Source organism: Pinus tabuliformis, chromosome 2_1 (genome assembly GCF_031772625.1).
Source record: "Pinus tabuliformis cultivar Carrire ecotype Pingquan chromosome 2_1, CPIR1, whole genome shotgun sequence".
In the NCBI taxonomy this organism is placed as follows: domain Eukaryota; kingdom Viridiplantae; phylum Streptophyta; class Pinopsida; order Pinales; family Pinaceae; genus Pinus; species Pinus tabuliformis.
The window spans coordinates 370,746,708-370,769,129 of record NC_142299.1 but is presented as its reverse complement, the minus strand read 5'-3'; the positions used below and the strand labels follow the sequence as shown (position 1 = coordinate 370,769,129).

Sequence of the window (22,422 nt, the reverse complement as noted above, 5' to 3'; positions counted from 1 at the left end):
TTCAAATGCAACATATTGTTCCATATACTCCACAGCAAAATGGTGTAGCTGAAAGGAAGAATCGCATCTTAAAGGAAATGGCTAATTGTATGCTTCAATCTAAAGGACTTAGTCTTAATTTTTGGGCAGAAGCAATTAACTGTGCATATTACATAGTAAATCACACTCCTACTAAGTTTTTAAAGAATATCACTCCAGAAGAAGCATGGAGCTCAATTAAACCAGATGTAAGTCACTTTCGTGTTTTTGAAAGTGAAGCATGGAGCCATATTCCAAATGCGAAACATAAAGCCTTAGAACCTAAGAGTGAAAAATGTATTTTTGTTGGATATTATGAAGATGTCAAAGGATACAAACTTCTTCCACCTAAATCCAAAAATGTTATCATTAAAAGAGAAGTAAAGTTTGCTGAAAATATATCGGCCTACGAGCCTAGTTCGACGGATGTGCTACCTCTCTCTATCCCTTTTAATTCTGAAAATATTTCTTCTTCAGATGATGACAGCGAGGAGGACAATCCTTCCCCACCTTCTCGGGATCCTCCTTCAACTCCTTAGCTTCCAAAATGAGTCTGTGCTACTCAGGATGCAGCAGGTGCTCTTGCAGGCGATCCTATCGATCAATGATGTACACGTTCTCAGCTCGATGGAGCCTCTTCTTTACTGGCTCAAGCTTCAGTGAATTATGATCCTAACACCTTTGTAGAACCTTCAGGCCATCCAGATTGGGACGCATCTATAAATGAAGAATAAGCTTCAGGGAATTATGATCCTAACACCTTTGCAGAAGCTTCAGGCCATCCAGATTGGGACGCATCTATGAATGAAGAATATTATTCATTATTGGCAAATGATACATGGGATATTGTTCCTCTTCCAAAGCGACGAAAACTTATTAGATACAAATGGGTTTACAGAACCAAGTTTCGACCAGATGGAAAATTTGATAAACATAAAGCTCGTCTTGTTGTTAAGGGTTTTTCACAAGTTGAAGGCATTGAATATACTAAAACCTTCTCCCCTGTTGCCAAAATGAACTCTATTTGCCTTGTTCTTTCCCTTGCTGTCTCTTTCAAATGGGAAGTCCATCAAATGGATGTTAAATCTGCCTTTTCACATGGGGACTTGCATGAAGAAATCTATATAGAACAACCTCCTGGATTTATACAAACAGACTCCAGCCTTGTATGTCTGCTTAAGAAATCCCTTTATGGTCTCAAGCAAGCCCCTCGGGCTTGGTTTTCTTTTAGATACTGGATTTTCTAGATGTCATTCTGACAATACTGTCTACACCAAGAAAGTGGGTAAGTCTCTTATCATTCTTGTTCTTTATGTTAATGATCTTATCCTTACTGGTAGTGATCCCAACCTTATAAACCATGTGAAATCTAGCATTAAAAAATAGCTTGAAATGACAGACGTAGGACACTTGCATTATTTTCTTAGTCTTCAAGTCTTGCAATCCAAGGAAGGTATTTCCCTTTTCCAGTCCAAGTATGTCTGTGATCTGCTATGCCACTTTCACATGGAAGACTGTAAGCCAGCCCCTTCTCCCTTTCAGTTTGGCACCAAACTTTTAGTCACTTGTACTTCCCCTAAAGTTGATGCTACCTTATACCGTCAACTTGTAAGAAAACTTTTGTATTTGACCCATACCCGTCCTGACCTTTCCTTTGTTGTTGGCCTTATTTCTCGGTTTATGCAAAACTCACATGAAAGTCATTGGAAAGCAGCTACAAGAATACTTCATTATGTTCGAGGTACAGCTCAGTTTGGGAATCATTACAATGCAGAACCATCTCCTCTATTGGTTGGTTTCACTAATTCCAATTGGGATGGTTACCCTGATGATCGAAAGTCTATTGCAGGTTATGTGTTCACTCTTGGTTTTGGACCTATTACATGGGCTTGCAAGAAACAAAGTGCCATTTCTCTTTTTTCAGCAGAAATAGAATATCGTGGTGCCGTAGAAGCTAGTAAGGAAGCCCTGTGGCTTCGTCAGATCTTGTCAGAGTTTTGCTTTCAGCAATAGCATCCGACTACACTTTGGTGTGATAATCAAAGTGCCATTCAACTATGCAAAGATCCAGTCCAACATCAGCACAACAAACACATTGAACTACACATGCACTTCATCAGAAAGCTCATTCATGACCATGTTCTTGAAGTGCAATATTGTTCAACCAATGATCAAGTTGCAGACATCTTTACAAAGGCTCTAACAGAGGTGATGTTTACTAAACTTTGATTTATGGTTGGAGTTCAGGAAGTTGTCACTAACGGGGGATAGGCTCTAATGTCTGCTTCCTTCTCCTATTGTGTCATATTTGTACATCCTTCAATCCTATCCCAAGTTGTTCTTAAGGGGGGATGCTAGGATATTCCGACACATAAGAAATAGTTAAATATAACTTGGTCTAGTGTAGAGTTAGGCAAAGTGTGTTTCTTTACTATGTACTTTTGTAACTTACAATCTAACGGTCATGATATCTTCTAGACATGAAGTGATCCGACGGTTCATTCTCTCCTCGGTATTACCGACACTTGATCCATGGCTTAACACCCGATTGGTCCATGATCTCTATTTAAAGAGCATGGAGGGTCATTTGTAGGGTGACCGTTCATGAGAGAAACTTATGTAAATTTTCTTTCTTTTACATTAATAAATTGCCTGAAGTGGCCAAGTTGGCTCAGGCCGTGGACTGTTTCCCTCTTTAAGGGTTTAACCACATCAAGAATACTGGTGTACTAGTCATTGATCTATTTGTGAGCGGTGTCCCTTGGTGTTCTATCTAAGGAACTTACCCTGTAAATTCCTACAATATGAAAGGGGAAGTAAGGGCTCAAAGGATTTTCATTGAATCCATCAAAGATACCCTAATACCCTATGTATTGAAGTTGGAGACATCAAAAGAAATATATGATAAACTAGTAGAATTGTTCTCCATAAGTACCATTGGAGAAGTGATATCATTAAGACAAGAAATCTACAAGATGAAGATATCAAAGGAAGATAGAATAGCATCATATTTTATGAGGGTATCAAAAATAAGAGACCAACTACAAGAGTTGGGAGAAATAATGTTTGATAAAGAAATGACCACCATATTGCTCAATGCACTACCTGAGGAATGGGACAATTTTACATCAAGCATTTATGGAAAGAAGGAAGCTACCCCATTCAATGAATTTTCATCATTGTGTAAAATTGAAGAAACTAGGCTAAAGGCAAAAAGCGATGTGCAATCAAATCAGCAAGCATAAGCATTTGCTGCCATGGCTAAGAAGAAGGAAAAATTTGGAAGGTTTGGTCCTCAGAAAAATAACAAGAAGGATATGTCAAAAATCCAATGTTATCGTTGTCATGAATATGGGCACTACAAGAGAAATTGTCCTAAATCCAAGAAGGACTACAACAGAAGAGGAAGGGAAGAAACCCATATCACCGATGAAGTGGAAGAAGCTGAAAAAAGGAAGTCAAAGAAAGAGGAAGTAAAAGATCTCTACTATGATTGAGATAATCTCCTCCACCGAGTTCTTTTCAATTTTTTTTAAGTATAGCTATCATGAAAGGAAACCTTAGAAGCATGATAGGATGCATCATTTTAGGAGATGGCATCATAATAGCATACGATTGAAGCAAGAGCTCATAAGAAGCTTGAAAGATAGCTGAAGTAGAAGTCTATAGCAGTCATCAAAGGAGCTCTTGGTAGCCTCATTGAAATCATAAGTAATACTTATGGGTAATAGAAGATCATCTAGCATAGAGTTCATCATACATCATCATCATTAGGAAGGAGCATTTGCAGGATGATGATAATCAAAATCCTCTGTTGGAATCTTCATTAGAAGGTTCACCTCTCTTGGAAGAAGTGAGTGTCTCGCTGAAAATTCCACCTTGTATGGGATTCATTTTTTAGGAGGATGATAATATGGTGACAAAGAAATGCAGCATGTCGAGATGATTGAAGTACTTTCAATCAAGAAAAGGAAGTTGCTAAAGGAAGCCTAGATGACCAAAACAAGGAAAGAGGTATGTATGCAAGTATTTAATTGAATCATGTCGCCATATGGTTGCATGGGTAAATGCTCTATCTCAAGAGCATGATCAAAGAAAAGGGATCTCCTCCTTTGGAAAGATGCATGAAGGCATGGTTCACATATTGACTAGATGAAATCAACATAATATGTCCTCATATGGAATATGAGGTGGTTAACAAAGATGAAAGAACTATGGATGGAAGTTCCTGGGGAATAATATGTGAAGAAAGAGAGGAGATCATGAAAAATGCAACTATGGTCACATAGAAAAGCAAATCAACATCTGATGACTAGAAGAATTGGCCATGACATCTCCATAGAGAAGGCATGAAGACCCTCATAAAGTCAGTAAACAAAGGAGACCCTTGACACAAAAAGTCATGGAGATGTGCTTATGAATGTGCAGGATGTTCATATTGCAAGCAAGATGTCATCATGAAAGGCCATCACAAAAGGTAATTTTGATTTGATGTTCATTTTTTTTATTTTTGAACATCTAGATGGATTGATACAGGGTTACCGAAAGAGAGTTGTAAATGAAACCTACAACTAGCACTCATGTGGTTGGATGAATGATCCTAAAGGAAACATGTATTGGAAGAGGTATTTGTATGAAGAAAAGCAAAATGCTGATTAAAAGATCACTTTTCGATAAAGAAAAAGATGGCATGACTAACATGGTTCGTGAAGGAAAGTGATGGATGGTCAATGCCCTATGAAGAAGTCCCAAAAGATGAAGGCTCCATAATGTTGAAGATAAACTTCATGACATCGAAATATGGAGACCCGCAAGCAGATGATAGTCCCATGATCTCCACCTAGACCATAAAGTTACTGGAAGCAAGTCCCTAGTTAAGAGGGAGCTTGGACAAGTCCTTGAATAAGAGGGAGCTTGGGTACATTCCTTTTATAAGAGTGGGTACATTCCTTTATAGGAATAGGTATATCCTCCCTAGTTGAGAGGGAGAGATAGACATATCATTCTTGTCTTCACTTTGGGAAGAAAGAATGGAGGATTGGGTAAGAATCTGACATCTGATACTCTTTGAGGTTGAGGTAGGGCATCCAAGATAAGAGTAGTCAAAGAGGATCGATATTCTTTGAGGACTGGGAATCCAAGATAAGAATAGTCCTGGAAGGACATACTCTATGAACACCCGGGTGGAGTATGTACCTTGAGAGACAATGATGATGGTGTTTATAAGTCATTGGTCTCGCCATCATTGTGTTTTGATCTTGTGGAAAGATAAAGAGTTGTTACTCAAGACCTTGTTATGTGACAATGCTGGATGATATGATCCTAAACAGATGGGTTACCAATCCGACTCTTCTTATTAGAATTCTTCAAATTGAGAATGTCCAAGTACCCTGTATGGATTATAAATACCTCCCTAGCTAAGAGGGAGTGTTGAAATATGTAACTAAGTTCGGTCTTCATAATGACATGTAATCATGATTTTATGTATTTAATGAAAAGAGAAAAATAAATTTATTATTGTTATTCTTGAGGAATGGGTTTCATGCTCAAGGGAGATTTATTTTTAGGTCAAGCGCCCATTGAGTGCTTCTAGGGCTTGTCATTGTGTCTACAAGTCAATTGAGTCATTGTCATGTATGAAAGACCCTTTTGGGCAAGTTACATAATGTAAAGAAAATTTATTTGAGTCAAAAGACCCTCCAATACCTCGTCATGGCACAAAGATCAAGTTGGCCTACATGAAGGGACAAGTCGACCTAAAGATAGCAATTTGTACCCCTCAAAAACCTATAAACAAGAAGGAACTCAACCTCATTTGGACACACTCTCAAGCAAGTTCTATCTCATAAAATACAAGCTGGAAAAGGGATGAAAAAGAAGAAGTAGAGCAAGATCGAAGATTTGGGCCTCTCTCTCTCTCTCCCTCTCTCTCTTATGTTAGGGTTTCTATAGTTTTTGGGCAAGACAAAATTTTGAAGTTGCTTCTAGGTCGAAGTTGTGAAGCTCCATCAAGGCCAGAGTTGCAAAAATTGTTATTGGGGGTTGAAGTTGCTGAATAAGTTGTTGGAAGGTCAAGGTTTGTTGCTGGAAGCTGTGCAAATCAAGAAGGAAGGTTGACTTAGTCTTGGAGGGGTCTTGGTCAAGGGTCATAGGTTTTGGAATTCGTCAATTGGAGTTCTATAAGAAGAGAAGAGTTCTTGTGAGTTTTCCTCTCTAAAGGAGATGTTTTGGCCTTGGCTGATAGCCTATATCTTGTGTCATCTTGTCTCATTGTTCTTTATTGTTTGGTAGTTGTTTGATGATAAGAACACAACAATAATCAAGTTGAAGAAGAAGCTAATCAAAATAAGTAAAAAGATATCACAAGAAGAATATGTCGAACATAAGAGAAATCATCTAGTCTAGTTGCCCTAGATTTCTCAACATGGTATCAGAGCTAAGGTGACAAGACAAGGAAAGGTAGCTAAAAGAAGGACACTCAAAGGTCAAAGCACTAGAAGGACTATCAAAAGGAAGTATCAAGAAAGATAAAAAAATTGACATCGTACCATCAAGATGTTCACAAGGACCAAATATAAGTAAAGAAGATCTCAAAACCCTAGCTTATCAAAAGAAGGCTTTCTCACTTGAAGCATTGTTGGGAAGCTCGCACATCATCATCAAAGATTTCAAGGACCCTACCTAGAAGGACTACACTTTGAAGCATCTCAAAGTCTCTACATTCAAGGGAAGTAAGAAGAGGCGTTGTCATCATCATCAAGGAATCAAGGTGATCTCCCTCTCTTTGACGGATCAGTTTTGAAGGAAGACATCTTCATCAAGAAGATATATTCTATTATCAACATCATCATCAAAATCAAGAAGGCATCAAGTTAAAGATATTGTCATCAAGAAGCATTTTCACTTGACAAGTAAGTACCTTTATATTTATGATTGAATCTGCTATCAAAATGACTTCATTTTGCAAGGAAAGCAACAAATTGGTTGGGTCATCAAACTTTCTTGCATGGAAGAAGAGGAAAGATTTGATCCTCATAGAAAATGAAGTTGTTGAACATGTTAAGGGATCAATTACTAATCCTCCAAAGGAAGAAGCTCAAGCTCTAGCAAAGTATATGAAAGGGGAAGTAAGGGCTCAAAGGATTCTCATTGAATCCATCAAGGATCCCCTCATACCCTATGTATCAAAGTTGGAGACATCAAAAGAAATATACGATAAACTAGTAGAATTGTTCTCCGTAAGTACTGTTGGAGAAGTGATATCATTAAGACAAGAAATCTACAAGATGAGGATATCAAAGGAAGATGGAATAGCATCATACTTTATGAGGGTATCAGAAATAAGAGACCAACTACAAGAGTTGGGAGCAATAGTGTCTTGTAAAGAAATGACCACCATAGTGCTCAATGCACTACTTGAAGAATGGGGCAACTTTACCTCAAGCGTCCATGGAAAGAAGGAAGCTACCCCATTCAATGAACTTTGGTCATTGTGTAAAATTGAAGAAACCAGGCTGAAGGCAAAAAGCGATGTGCGATCAAACGAGCAAGCACAAGCATTTGTTGCCATGGATAAGAAGAAAGGAGAATTTGGAAGGTTTGGTCCTCAGAAAAAGATCAAGAAGTATATGTCGAAAATCCAATGTTATCGATGTCATGATTATGGGCAATACAAGAGAAAATGTCCTAAATCCAAGAAGGACAACACCAAAAGAGGAATGGAAGGAGCCCATGTCACCGAAGAAGTGGAAGAAGCTAAAAAAAAGGAAGTCAAAGAAAGAGGAAGTAAAAGATCTCTACTATGATTGAGATAATCTTTGAGGTTTTTTCTTTAAGTATAGCTATCATGAAAGGAAACCTTAGAAGCATGATAGGATGCATCATTTTAGGAGATGGCATCATAATAGTATTCGATTGAAGCAAGAGCTCATAAGAAGCTTAAAAGATAGTTGAAGTAGAAGTCTATAGCAGTCATCAAAGGAGCTCTTGGTAGCCTCATTGAAATCATAAGTAATACTTATGGGTAATAGAAGATCATCTAGCATAGAGTTCATCATACATCATCATCATTAGGAAGGAGCATATGCAGGATGAGGATAATCAAAATCCTCTATTGGAATCTTCATTAGAAGGTTCACCTCTCTTTGAAGAAGAAAGTGTCTAGCTAAGAATTCCACCTTGTATGTGATTCATTGTTTAGGAGGATGATAGTATGGTGACAAAGGAATGCAACATGTCAAGATGATCGAAGTACTCCCAATCAATAAAAGGAAGTTGTTGAAGGAAGCCTTGATGACCAAAAGAAAGAAAGAGGTATGTATGCATGTATTTAATTGAATCATGTCGTCATATGGTTGCATGGGCAAATCCTCTATCTCATGAGCATGATCAAAGAGAAGGGATCTCCTCCTTTGGAAAGATGCATGAAGGCATGGTTCGCATATTGACTAGATGAAATCAACATAATATGTCGTCATATGGAATATGAGGTGGTTAACAAAGATGAAAGAACTATGGATGGAAGTTCCTGGGGAGCAATATGTGAAGAAAGAAAGACGAGACAAGGAAAGATGCAACTATGGTCACATAGAAAAGGAAATCAACATCCGATGACTAGAAGAATTGGCCATGACATCTCCATAGAGAAGGCATGAAGACCCTCATAAGGTCTGTAAAGAAAGGAGACCCTTGACACTGAAAGTCATGGAGATGTGCTTATGAATGTGTAAGATGTTGATATTGCAAGCAAGATGTCATGATGAAAGGCCATCACAGAAGGTAATTGTAATTTGATGTTCATTTTTTATTTTTGAACAACATCTAGATAGATTGATACAGAGTTACCGAAAGAGAGTTGTACATGACACCCACAACTAACACTCATGTGGTTGGATGAAATCAGAAATATCCTAAAGGAAATATGACTTGGAAGAGGTAGTTGTATGAAGAAAAGCCAAATGTGCATTAGAAGATCACTTTCCAATAATGAAAAGGATGACATGACTAACATGGTTCATGAAGGAAACTGATGGATAGTCGATGCCCTACGAAGAAGTCCCAAAAGATGAAGGCTCCATAATGTTGAAGATAAACTTCATAACATCGAAACAAGGAGCCCCACAAACACCTAATAGTCCCATGATCTCCACCTACAGCAGAAAATTGTTGGAAGAAAGTTGCTGGTTAATGTTGATTTGGGGTAGCATCGGATGTGCTCTAGGCCTCAAATTTTGCAAGGAGGCTTGGGCACATGTATTCCAAAGAATCCAGAAAGTGTTTTGGGAAATTCCACCTAGAGACAATTTTATTAAAATAACTAATAATTTTTAATGGGACCCTAAATCTAAATGTAGGAAATTAAAAATATTAATGGGTATTAATCTAATTGTGGGTGTAACTTCTAGAAGAAGACAAGGATCAAGCTAAAATGATCTTAGCCATTGATTAGCTTTTAATCTGGGTCATTGAATGTCAACAAGAAGATTATTTAAGGGAGCTTGAGGGTCATTTGGAAAACACACCGAGAGATCAAGAGATCGAATTTCTGAAGTGAAGTTCTTAGGAGGAAATTATGATCGAGGAGATTTCTTACAGAGAGGGGTAGTGAGTATCCAGAAGGAAGTTTTCCTGGGCCAGAGAGTATAAGGCAAAGAGAGGGAAAAACGACGTCGAGAGAGAGGCAAACACTGGACCATGCAGAGTTGACGCAGTGGCAACGCAGGCCTTAGAGGGAGATCGAATTCTTGCTAAGGAAATCGAGTTTCAATAGCCGAGAGCCAGGGTGTGAGACCAGGAGGCAAATATTCGAATTTTCCAGCCAGTAGAGGGTCCAGAGAAGGAGCAGTGTGATACCCAGCAGGGGTGATGCAGGAACTGCGTAGGAGTGACACAGTTCTGCGCAGATGGTACGCAGAGGCTCCAGTTCAGCGTGACCAGGGTTAGATTTTCCCAGTGACAGGGTGAGATCACTTAACCATTCATTTTGTCCAGTTTCTCTCTGTATCATATTGCTAGTTGAGCATCCAAGAATTGTACTCAAATTTGCTCCTGCATAACAATAAAACCCTCATATCTGTTGCACTGGTTTTCCTGCATTGGGTTTTTCCGGAGACATTTGTCCAAAAATAATCGTGTCTACTGTGTTGTATTTTCTTTCTTCCTCAGTCTCTTGTTTCCGCATATATTTTAATTAAGTGAAGGTTGCAGTGTATATATTATGATATTTGCCGTAGGAAATTGTAAGTAATTTGTTCAAAGGAATTGAACAAATAGGAGTAACATCATCAGTCACTGTAGTAGGGATTTCGGTTGAGGAATTCTCACATGGTATCAGAGCTACAGGTGAAGCAAGAAGAGCAGAGCCGACAGATCTAATGCTGAGCAGAAGAGGGAAATCGAAAAGCTATAGGAGGCAGCAATTCAAAACCCCAAAGGGTTTGTGTAGTTCTTAGCCAGAGGGCTGAAATTTCGAGGCAATCTCTCTCCAAGTGAGTCGACGGGAAGGACTTCCAAATCGAGATTTTGCCAAGGCAGAGTGAGCAGCGCAGAAATCTCAGCGTGAGGAGGAGCTAGTGGGACGCAGATTTTTCTGCAGGCAATTTGCTGGGCAGAAAACTGCTAGAAGAAAGAGGAGAAGCATGGCTGAGGGAATTTCTTCCTCAGAGAATTCCTAGCCAAGGAATTCAAATTCTCTAGAGCTGAGCAACAGCAAGGGGCAACAGTTTTACTAGCTCCAGTTTTCCTAGCCCAGCAGCAACAAAGGAGAGAGGAGGTCATTCGACTTTCTACTCTTTTGGCAGAAATGGAAACCAGTGGCTTGAGGGATCAGGACAGGTTGGATGGTGCATCAAACTATGTCATCTGGAAGGCTAGAATGTCATTCCTTCTAGATGAGCATGCCCTCAAGACATATGTCGACAACGTGGTGGTTGTGCCTGCAGATGCAGATCCACTGAAGAAGTACAGATCAGAAATGGCAAAGGCCAAGAGGATGATCCTTGATGGAATAAAGGATCACATGGTGTGTCGTGTCGCTAGTAGAGGGACTGCTAAGGAGATGTTGGATGCCTTGGCTATGTTATATTAGGGATCTTCCGAGCAACGAAAGATGTACATGGAGCAGAAATTGATATCTGCTCAGATGCAGAAGGGGGAGTGTGTGGATCCATTCCTCACAAAGCTGAAGGGAACCCGTGATGAGTTGTCTGCTACAGGGCATACACCTCATGATTCAGAGTTGGTTAGACTAGCTATCAATTCTGTCTCAGAGGAGTGACAAGTCTTTGTCCAGAGTATCCTTGGCAGAGCAGCATTTCCAAATTGGGATGAGATGCGGGCAGCTCTAAAACAAGAGTAGCTAAAGAGAGACTTAGTCAAGGTTAAACTTGACGGAAGCAACAACAATGGGTCGAAGCCCAGGGAGGAAGAGGCTAATGCAGCCCTTGCATCGAAGGGACAATAGGAGCTATGGATACATAAGAAAGATGTCTCGAAGATCAATTGTTTCAAGTGTGGTGAGATGGGTCACTACACTACTCAGTGCCCTCTCAAGAAGAAGGACAAGGATGAGAAACACGATTCGAACGCTGTGCCTGCAAAGATCGAAGAGGAAGAGTTCGCCATGACAGCCGAGATACCTCCAGGAGGGAGGTGGGCTGATTTGGAGCTGTAGTTCGAAAGAGCTACAGATGGGTAGGATCCTTGAGAAGTCCACCTCTCGGATCAATACCTGAGAATTTTTTTGCGGGAGCACGTTCCCAGGTCGCTCCCACTCGGAGTGCGCTCCAGGATTGGATTTGAGGGGGCAGGGAGTGAATTTCGGGAGTGCACTCCTGGCACACTCCCAATTTGCTCCCGCTCGGAGCGCGCTCCAAGAGCAAATTCGAGGGGGTGGGGGATGCTCCCTAAAAACCCTGATTATTCTTGGCAAGAACTCGAGATATTTATGTTCCCTATTCTTTGTGCCAAATCTAGATGGAGTGCACATTTCTTGACCCATTCTTTGCACATTCATAAGCTATTTTCATAATTGGAGAAAGAGAGCCCTACTTTGGCTATTCTTGGCAATTTTTCTCTTAGTATTGTCATTAAAGTTTTATATGTTGAGGCTTTAGACCTAAGATCCTAGATTAGATACACTTTTTCCTTTCTATTGTAGAAGTCGCCCTTGCACTCCCACCTTGTATTGACATGGATATACTTAGTAGTCCCATTGAAATTTTATTTGACTATAATATGCTTATCTTATCTCTTCTATTATTGGTGATGGTCTATGTATAAACCACTTTGATTTCTCTCTCGATTTAGCCTTCCATAGCTTTGCTATCGCGCAACAGTTTTATGCAGGTCTCCAAAAACGTAGTAAGTACAGAGGGATCAACCTCTTCTCTCCTCTAGAGAAGAGAGTGTCAGCAAAAGGAAAAGAAAATTGTGTCTTAATTCCTTTTGTCTCCTTGTTGTCACTCTACTCTTTTGATATCTATTTACAAAACATAGTTTTTCATGTAGAGGTTGGATTTCTCACATCCAAAACCATAGGTACTCCATATGGTGCCACTTTTTGTACCATAGTTGTACTCCATATGGTCATTTGTTACACATTAATACACTTATCTCTTTCATCATCAAGGATGGTCTATGTTTGACCCACTCTTTGCTTTGGTCCCTTCCCTTCTCTCGCTAAGAGTGTGCAATATAAGGAGACAAGCATCTATGTCTTGATTCCTTTTGTCTCCTTGTTCTCGCTCTACTCCTTTGAAATCTAGCTATGGAAAGCAGGTACTAGTGTTTCTTCTAGTCGTCAGATTTTTCAAAATTAATACCACCATTGTACTTTGTTCGATCATTGGTGCAAAGAAATCGTAAGATTCTTAGTTCCCACAAGATCCTTGAGCGTCTCGACGTATTCCATCTTGCTTAAAACTTCGTACTTTTTGCAACACTGAATAGTGAACAACTAATCTACATCATTGGTTGACCATATCACGTGTTTGTGTGAGAATATCTATCATTTTGCATAGCTCCTGCTTTTATTTCAATTTGATAAAGCATCGAAACTTGTAGGATTCCAGCAGTTTTCATTTTACATATAGGTTTTCTTTCCATACTTCAACTCCAATGCAAGGACAAAGCACTGGTCGCTTAAAAATTCAGTTGATGTTAACCATCATTCTAAGGAAAAAAAGCTTATAATCCTTGCAAACTATAGTTAAATACCTGATGGGCAAGGAGGATTGACATCAACTATAAAAGGTTGATTTAATGTGTTCCCCTTAATTTTTTCTGCTAAATCAGCTTGTTCTGCAACTTTTGTTGCAGAAATAGTAAGATTCTATAGCCAATTTTTTACTTTGTTCATCATACAAAGCCAATGATTTGACATTCTTAGCTTGCATCGTCATGCATAATCAAAAGTTCATTATTTTTAGTGTTTTCCTTGGATTCCAGCGGATTTTTCCTTTCCATTTTCTGAAAATTTTGTTACAGAAACAAGAGATTATAGCGAAGTTTCAAAGTTTCTTACTTGTTTCATCATCTATAATTGTTAATTCGACATCCACACTCCTAGATAGGGAAGCCACCCACACTCCACCACCCAAGCTAACCCTCATTGCCAAATGTAGTTTACTTCTCTTGTTCTGACAATGTTTTAAGATTCCTTCTTACATATGATATTATACCTAGTTAGAAATCTGCCAGGCTTCTGCAGAGTCAGCTCTTCATGAGTTAATCAGAAATTTCCCTGAGTCTAAAGACATCCATTTGGGATTCATTTTTCTATTCTATTTGCATGCTGTTTCAACTCATGTGATATAAAGATATTTATTAGCATCCATAGTGAATTCCATAAATGCAAAACACCTTGATGACAAAATGCTCATGTAGAAAGAATCACACCTATGCCGTAGGCCAGAGTCAATACCCCAAAAGCGTATGTGTGAGGGAATATTTACATGTTCCCTGACTTCTGCAGGCTGCCATTCATCAGTCCTCATTAGCAGTCATACCATAACAAAAAAAAATGAAATACTGCATATATTACTTCATATAGCAATAAAACATGTGCAGAATTTCCCAGCCCCACAATAACCAATATTGTGCATAACAATTATTTAAATGCATTACAAAACCATGAAATAGGACTAAAGCCTATCAATTCGACACACCTGGCACACCATAGCTAATAGCTTATTCGCTTCACCACATGCTGAGGTCATTTGGTCCATTACACCACAAGGAGCTCCAACAATATGGTTTTCCACCTAAGGTGCATCAACAGCAGTATTCAAAATATATTCTTGAAGAAGGATGAACCCAAGAATCTATGTCAACAAAAAAATAATGAAACATCCTGATGAATTGCTTGCCTTTCGACAAAGAAGTGCCAATTCCCTTGGTGGAATAATCAATCCTGCAGACAAAAGTTATTTTTAAGACATTGGTGGTTTAAAGGTCTCAAGACCATTTGACAATAGTTGACATAAAACAATGTCGTTTGCTGTAGGAAGAAGCCATCTAACCAAAATTCTCAAATTGTTTTAGTCCATAAAAGCCCTCAGTTGTCAGTAAAATATTCCTCTGAAGAATTGTTTTTTTACGGGCTACTTAAAATTAATTAGCTATGTAATGGCACTCAGTATTCGTTTACAGCTCTTGAACCATTAGAATAAAATTTTCAGTATCATCAAAACACATGACTTTGATTTCTAAGATGTGTGTAGTCTCAACAGTTGTTGCAGTTTAATCCCATTTCTCGCATTGAACGAAGAATGTACAGAACACCATTATCTACCTTATTTAGAACAACTGTCAGAGATTGAATAAAATATGTGTCCCTAAGTTACCTGACATGAGGACACAGAACATGGACGACACGAAAATACGAGTCTCTGACATGTTACACAACGACCCCGCAGAACATGACACAGAGCACACATTCTATATATATATATATATACTAGAAACTAAAATGTGTGCATGATGATGATAAAAATTCAATCATACATAGTGTTGTGGCAGAGACCCTCCCCCCACCCCTCCCGATCCCGCTCCCAATCTGTGCTCCGGGCAGGAGCAACTCGGGAGCACGCTTTCGGGAGCGCGCTCCCTAAAAAGAAACGCTCCCTGCCTTTTCGGGAGCGTTTTCAGGAGCATCTAGCCTTTTTTGCAACAAAAAAAAATGCAGTAATGTTCCAAATGCAATTTTTTTCAAAAAAACAAATAAGTTTTGAGTGGGCCAACTTATGCGATTCATGGTAATGTTAAATTCTTAATCTTCATTTTCATCCTTTTACTTAAATTTTTAACATTACCATGAAATGACTTAGGATGTTTGAAAGTGGTTCCAACCTCATTGGATTTCACATGGAGAAGGTAGAATTTTAAATTTAATTCAAAATCCAGCAGACTTATCAGTTTTTCAGGAATTCAGGATTGCAATGTTTCCATTGAATTTTGTCATGTATTAGGGTATGGAACTCGTATTTAATCAAAAGCACCAATCCCTCTATGTACCTTGATGTTAATGACATTGGTTGTCGAACTCCTCTATCATGACCCTCCTAAAAATGTACGCATCACTCAAACAAAATCTTGACTTGACATGCTATGCTTTTTCTATCTTATGTTAATGCTTAGAGGGTGATATTAATGACAAAGATCCCTATACAGATACAGAGGTAATGACAAAGATACCTCTGGATATTAATGCTTATAGGGTGATATTAATGACAAATATCCTGATTTTCCAACAAGACAAAAAACTAGACATTTCTCATGGTGGCAAGAGGTCGAAGCATAAGCAATAGATTTACTTGTCTTTTCTACTTTCTAGTAGTTTTTATAACTATTGACTCTTTCATATTTATTATGATATTTTTTTAAACAATATATGACAATTTAAGTTTGAAGTTGGCAATTATAACTCACTAGTAATGAGTTATGAATATGATGCTTCATGAAAGTTGAAAGTTGTTTCATTTCATTTTATAACATTTCATTTCATGTTAGATATTATTTTTTGTAATGGTTACATTTAGCTTACAAGTACAACTTTGGTGATCAATGATGATAAATGTTATATATTGAATTTTGAAAGCTTGAAACTTTAAGATTGATGAATCATGAGACTCAATATGTTGTATGTTACTATGTTACTAACTTGTGGACGTGGTTGATGAAGATTGTAACTTCTAGATGATTGTTGTTATATGGTTCAATCTATGTTTTTTTTGATGTTTTTTATATCTAATTCATAATTCTACATGTTTTTGTTGACATATATGTATCAAAATATAAAAATATATATATATATATATAAAATGCTCTAGGATTCGCTCCCAAATCGGGAGCTTTTGAAAATGTCGCTCCCGCACCCGATTTCGCTCCCACTCCCCGCTTTCACTTTCGCTCCCAAGTAACACTGATCATACATTATGCATGCAATCATGATTCATCAATGATACAACTAGTACTTACTACTGCATCAATGACAGTAAAATGACAAAAAACAAGAAATTAACCATACACTGCAGTTTTCTCATTAACTCGTCAAAATCAAAATGTATTACATAGTAATTGAGTACTAAATCACCAAGTCACAGACTATATGTGGAGATGGCAATGGAAAATAGCTAATACTAAACGAAATAGATACTAAAACCGTAGATCAGGATCAAAGAATCTCATAGGGTATAGCCCATCAACATCAAAGTCAACTTCACTACCACCACTACTCTCTTATGCATCCTTCTACTCTGTATCCAATGTAATCTATGCATCTATTGTTGTGGAGGATGACCCCTCTCTTGAAGAAAGAGTAACTAGGTTCTGTCTTCATGACATTGTAATTATGATTTTTGTAACCAAGAAAATGAATTTTTTATTCCTTGCTGCATGGGTTTCAAGAGCAAGAGGTTTATTTATTAGTAGCTCCCATTGAGAAAAATAGATATGAGTATATAGAAATGTCAAAGCAGCCCTCCAAAACGACAAGCACAATCCTCTTCACGTCGGCCTGCAAATGAATTAAAGAACAGACATGTCGGCTTAAATAAGGTGACACATCTCTTCATAAACTCAAGTTGGCTTATATACAGGACAGAAACTATATATATGCGGCTAGGGTTACCACAGACAGAATAGAACTTAGATTTGTCTGAGATTTTCGGATATTTGTCACAGATAATTTTCGGATGGGTACAGGGGTCTGCAATCCGCACTACAGGAGGACACAACTTCGGAGGTCTCTGAAACTTCGTAGGCACAGTTACAGTCTCGGTGTAGACACAGTCACTAACACTGTCTCGGCATAATTACAGTCTCGGCATACTCTCTAAGCACAACTACAGTCTCGACATACTAATGATGAAGAAGATCTAGGTGGTATCTCTGTAACAGTCTCGACATAGTTATGATGGGAAGGATTTCAGTGATCCAACAGTGACATAATCTGTCTCAGCTTGCATTCTGAATGCAGTCATGATCTCAGAATAGCAGCAATCATGATCGTGATAAACATGTAGTTTCAAGATCTTGATCTTGATCTCGGTGCAGCTATCATGTACATATAGACATATCTAAGTATAAAGATCTCATTGTTTTTATGAGGATCTCAGTGAGAAAGCAGCTGCGATTATTGATTTGGGGTAGCATCGGATGTGCTCTAGCCATGAAAATTGGTGGAGAGGCTAAAGCACAAAAGATCTCCAATACCCAAAAATGGTTTGGGTAGAACCTAACCAGTTTGAGGGATATTAAAATAATTAATATTTTTAATGAAGTCCCTAAGTCTAAACTTAGGGAAAATAAAATATTAATGTGAATTAATATAAAATTGAGTTAAAATGGTCCAAAAGTCATGGATCAAGCTAGATCTAATCTTAGCCGTTGATTAGGGACTTAATCTCAACCGTTGAATTGTCAACGAGAAAAGTATAAGAGGAGGCTTGAGGGTCACTTGGAAAACACATCGAGTTGATCAAGATTTTGATTTTCTGGGCAGGGTTTGCTGAGGAAGTCGAAAGAGTGATCAGAGTTGCAGCTGAGGGGCAACGAATGCAGAAGGAGAGAGGCAGAGATAGTACCAAGAGGATCAATGCAGAAGCCGGGAGAGAGGGACGCAGAGCCAGCCAGAGGTTCACGCAGAGCCATCCAGGGTTCACGCAGAGGTAGCCAGGAGCTGCGCAGTGCCTCTGAGAGTCAGCGTGGGTGACGCAAAGGCTCTAAGGGCTGACACAGTGCCTCTGGAGGCTGACGCAGGGCAAGCCAGGGTGACGTTGGGCAGACGCAGGGCCAAAAAGGGCTGACGTAGTCCCTAAAGGCTGACGCTAGGGTTTCCGTGGGGTAGATTGGAGCTGGGAGTTATCGTAGTGTTTATCCAGGGTTTCAGCCGAAATATCTGGTTCCGAGTAGAGAGGTACTACTGCCGAGATTATTCTCTATTGGGTGAGCCGGTTTTGGCACCCAGATTGTATTCTGAAACTAGTTAATAATTAAAACCCTCAAATAGTTGCACCGGTTTTCCTGCATTGGGTTTTTCCAAGGACATTGGTCCAAAAACAACGGTGTCACTTGTGTGCTTGTTTTGTTTCCTTCAGTTGATGATCTATAATGTGTTGAGCATGTACTTGTATTTATTTTAAGTATTTACATGGTAAATAACTTGTTAATTAATCAGAACTAGTAGACAAAAATAAATTAGAAAAGTACACGAAGGGTTTCTAACAGTTAGACTTAGAAATCCCAACATGGTACCAGAGCGTGGCTGCAAATCATAAGAGAACTGAGGACATCAACCGAGCAGAGCAGCAGTAGTAGAAAACAGTTGTCCCGAGTGATAGAAGTTGTTCCTAGCAGAGAAGCAGCAAGGAAGGGGTGACGCAGTGCTTGCGTCATCAAGTTTGAGCCGGGAAGAGGATTAGCACAGTGGCAGAGGGGAGCAGACTCGACCTACGCAATGCCCGGTCATCTTTCTCAGTCAGGAAGGATTGACGCCCATGGCCAGGAGGTGCAGATTTTGCTAGTGTCGGGATTGCGCAGAGCCTAGAAGCTCTAACCTTCAGTTTGTTGGGGCTTAGGAGGCTGTGGGTAAGTTGCAGAGTGAAGTTAGTGGGGTACTGTAGTCAGAACAGTACCTAACAGGGCAAGACCAAGGAGGAGGGAGTTGCTGTCGAGGATTTCTAGCCAAGAAATCCAGATCAGTGGTGCAGCTGCACTAAGGATCGGAGTGGGGGCATCTCAACATTTCCAGAGGGTTTCCAGGGGGGAAATCGAGGCTCAGAGGGAGTCACACCCAGAACTTCCAGAAGGGAAGTAGAGGAGCAGTGAGATGGCAGTGAACGGGGTAAGAGACCAGGACAGACTGGACGGAGCCTCAAACTTCATAGTCTAGAAGGTCAGAATCTTTTCCATTCTAGATAGGAATCGTGTCAAGCACTTCGCCTTGAAGACAATAGCGATCCCAGTTGACCTAGCTGAAAACGACAAGTACGAGGAGGCAATGGCGAGGGCCAAGAGCATCATCCTTGATGGGGTCAAGGACCATGTAGTACCACATATTGCCGAAAAGGGCATAGCAAATGACATGTGGGAGGCCCTAAAGAAATTGTATCAGCATACTTCCATGCAGAGGAAGATGCTACTAGAAAGTCAACTGCGGTCATACCAGATGCAAAAGGGAAAACAGATAGACACCTTCCTCAGTCGATTGAAGCAGATCCGGGATCAGCTGACTTCCATAGGGGCCACGCCGGATCAAGAATTGATGGTGAGAACAACCCTGAACACAGTGTCTGAAGACTGGGAGGTGTTTGTCTAGAGCATACTGGGTAGGGCGACCCTTTCAGATTGGGAGGAAATGTGAGCTACTCTTCGCCAAGAAGAGATCAGAAGGCTGACCAAGGCAAGAAGCAGCGGCAAGGGGATCAGAATCAAGAAGGAGGAGGAGGTGGATGCTGCCCTAGCATCTGAGGGAAAGCAGGAGAAACAAAAGAAGGACCTCTCTAAGGTCAAATGCTTCCACTGTGGGGAACCGGCAAGGGCAGAGAAGGAAGTGGACACAGATGATGACTGTGCCATGAGTGCTCACACGCCACTTAAGCGGAAGTGGGGAGACATCGAGCTGTATTCAGACAGACTATAGGCGATGAGGGGCAGGATCCTTGAGGTACCCAACCTCTTGGATTATACCTGGCTACGGGAGCCCCAAAGAGGAGTAGCAGTGCTAGTGGATGTCAGTAGAGATGGATGAGGATGGAGCGACAAAGGGAGCTACAGTGCAGGATTCCCAAGATAGCATGAGGCAGCAGTGCGAGATGCGTGGAGTTGTTGCAGCAGCGCAGAGGTCAGAGAGGGAGCACTTGTCAGCAATAAAGGGAGTTTCAACATCGAGGGTGTCTCTAGCCTGACAGAGATGTCAGAGTTGGGAGATCAGTTACTCACTTCTCAGTAACTGAGTTGCAATGCAGCAGTTAGCAGTGGCAGTGTTATGGGCAGCATGATGAGAGGAGTTGCAGTGCAAATGCAGCAGTGGCAGTGGTAGGGCCATAGGCAATAGCATGGATGCAAAGGGAGTTATCGTACATATGCAGCAGTGGCAGTGGCAGGGCCATGGGTAGCAGTACATGATGCAGATGTGCAGAGGATGTTGGGCAGCAAGCCTAGCATCAGCACAAGGACCGATGCCCGATGATCAGGGTGATGCTTAGTGAGGAGTATTACTAGAGCACAATCCTCGCTAAGAGGGAGTGTTGATTTGGGGTAGCATCCGATATGCTCTAGCCACGAAAATTGCTGGAGAAGCTAAAGCACATGAGATCTCCAATACCCAGAAATGGTTTGGGCTGAATCTAACCAGTTTGGGAGATGTTAAAATAATTAATATTTTTAATGAAGTCCCTAAGTCTAAACTTAGGGAAAATAAAATATTAATGTGAATTAATATAAAACTGAGTTAGAATGCTCCAAAAGTCATGGATCAAGCCAGATCTAATCTTAGTTGTTGATTAGGGACTTAATCTCAGTCATTGAATTGTCAACGGGAGAAGTATAAGAGGAGGCTTAAGGGTCACTTGCAGAACACACCGAGTTGATCAAGATTTCGATTTTCTAGGGCAGGGTTTGCTGAGGAAGTCGAAAGAGTGATCAGAGTTGTAGCTGAGGGGTAGTGAATATAGAAGCAGAGAGGTAGAGATAGTACCAGGAGGATCAGCGCAGAAGCCGGGAGAGAGGGACGCAGAGCTAGCCAGAGGTTCATGCAGAGCCAGCCAGGGCTCACGCAAAGGTAGCCAGGAGCTGTGCAGTGCCTCAGAGAGCTAGCGTGGGTGACACAGAGGCTCTAAGGGCTGACGCAATGCCTCCAGAGGCTGACGCAGGGCAAGCCAGGGTGACATTGGGAAGACGTTGGGCCAAAAATGGCTGACACAATCCCTAGACGCTGACGTTGGGGTTTTCGTGGGGCAGATTGGAGCTGGGAGCTATCGAAGTGTTTATCCGGGGTTTCAGCTGAAATATCTGCTTCTGAGTAGAGAGGTACTACTGCCGAGATTATTCTCTGTTGGGTGAGCTGGTTTTGGCACCCAGATTGTATTATGAAACTGCTTAATAGTTAAAACCCTTAGATAGCTACACCGATTTTCCCGCATTGGGTTTTTTCGAGGACATTGGTCCAAAAACAAGCGTGTCACTTGTGTGCAGAAATAAATCAGAAAAGTACATGAAGGGTTTCTAACAGTTAGACTTAGAAATCCCAACAGTGATCTCAGTGAAGGAGCAACAAAGATCTCAGTAAAGGAGTAGTAATGATCTCTGTGAAGATGCAACAATGATGAAGTTGGAATGACCTCTGTGGTGCATTAGTAATGACCTCCATGTAGCTGCAGTGATGATGATAAAATCAACAGTGACAAAGAAGAGGATTGGTGTCTTGGTCTTGGAGTGGCTTAATTAGGTCAAGGGTCATGGTCTTGGTATTCGTCAATTGGAATCTCTATAAGAAGAATTTTGAGCGGGTTTTCCTCTCCAAGAGGGAGAGGTTTTGGCCCTGGCAGAAAGCCAACATCGTGTGTTCTTGTCTCTTTTGTTTTTGATAGCTATTTGATGAACTAAGAAAGACACACTCTAATAATAAGGAAAGATTGTACTAATAAGAAAAGTCAAAAGAACCTCACAAATAGTTATCATGGCGAGAAGAATCCCATTAATCTTAATTGCCATAGATTCTTCAACACCCTCAAGAGTATCACCATCATCAAAAGTGACAAGCTCTAGCACTTGCTCATTAAGATCCAAGTTGGCCAATGCCAACTCAACGTTGTTGCCCAAACCCATATCATTAGGAGACACATCCAACATCTTTGTCTTTCCCTACAACCACTCCCCCCTCTTCTTGTAAATAAGACGATGGTT

At 40.2% G+C, this 22,422-nt stretch overlaps 1 pseudogene across 1 annotated transcript in view; it reads right to left on the bottom strand.

The window, feature by feature from the left end:
* The window catches only part of LOC149200411 (L-arabinokinase-like), a 448,322-nt pseudogene that overhangs the window by 51,973 nt on the left and 373,927 nt on the right, over window positions 1-22,422 (bottom strand). The window contains exons 23-25 of the transcript XR_016253365.1: window positions 14,385-14,428; window positions 14,184-14,279; window positions 13,915-13,991 (exon numbers count right to left, since the gene is read on the bottom strand). The product of XR_016253365.1 is annotated as an L-arabinokinase-like (transcript). The remainder of the gene's footprint in view (window positions 1-13,914; window positions 13,992-14,183; window positions 14,280-14,384; window positions 14,429-22,422) is intronic.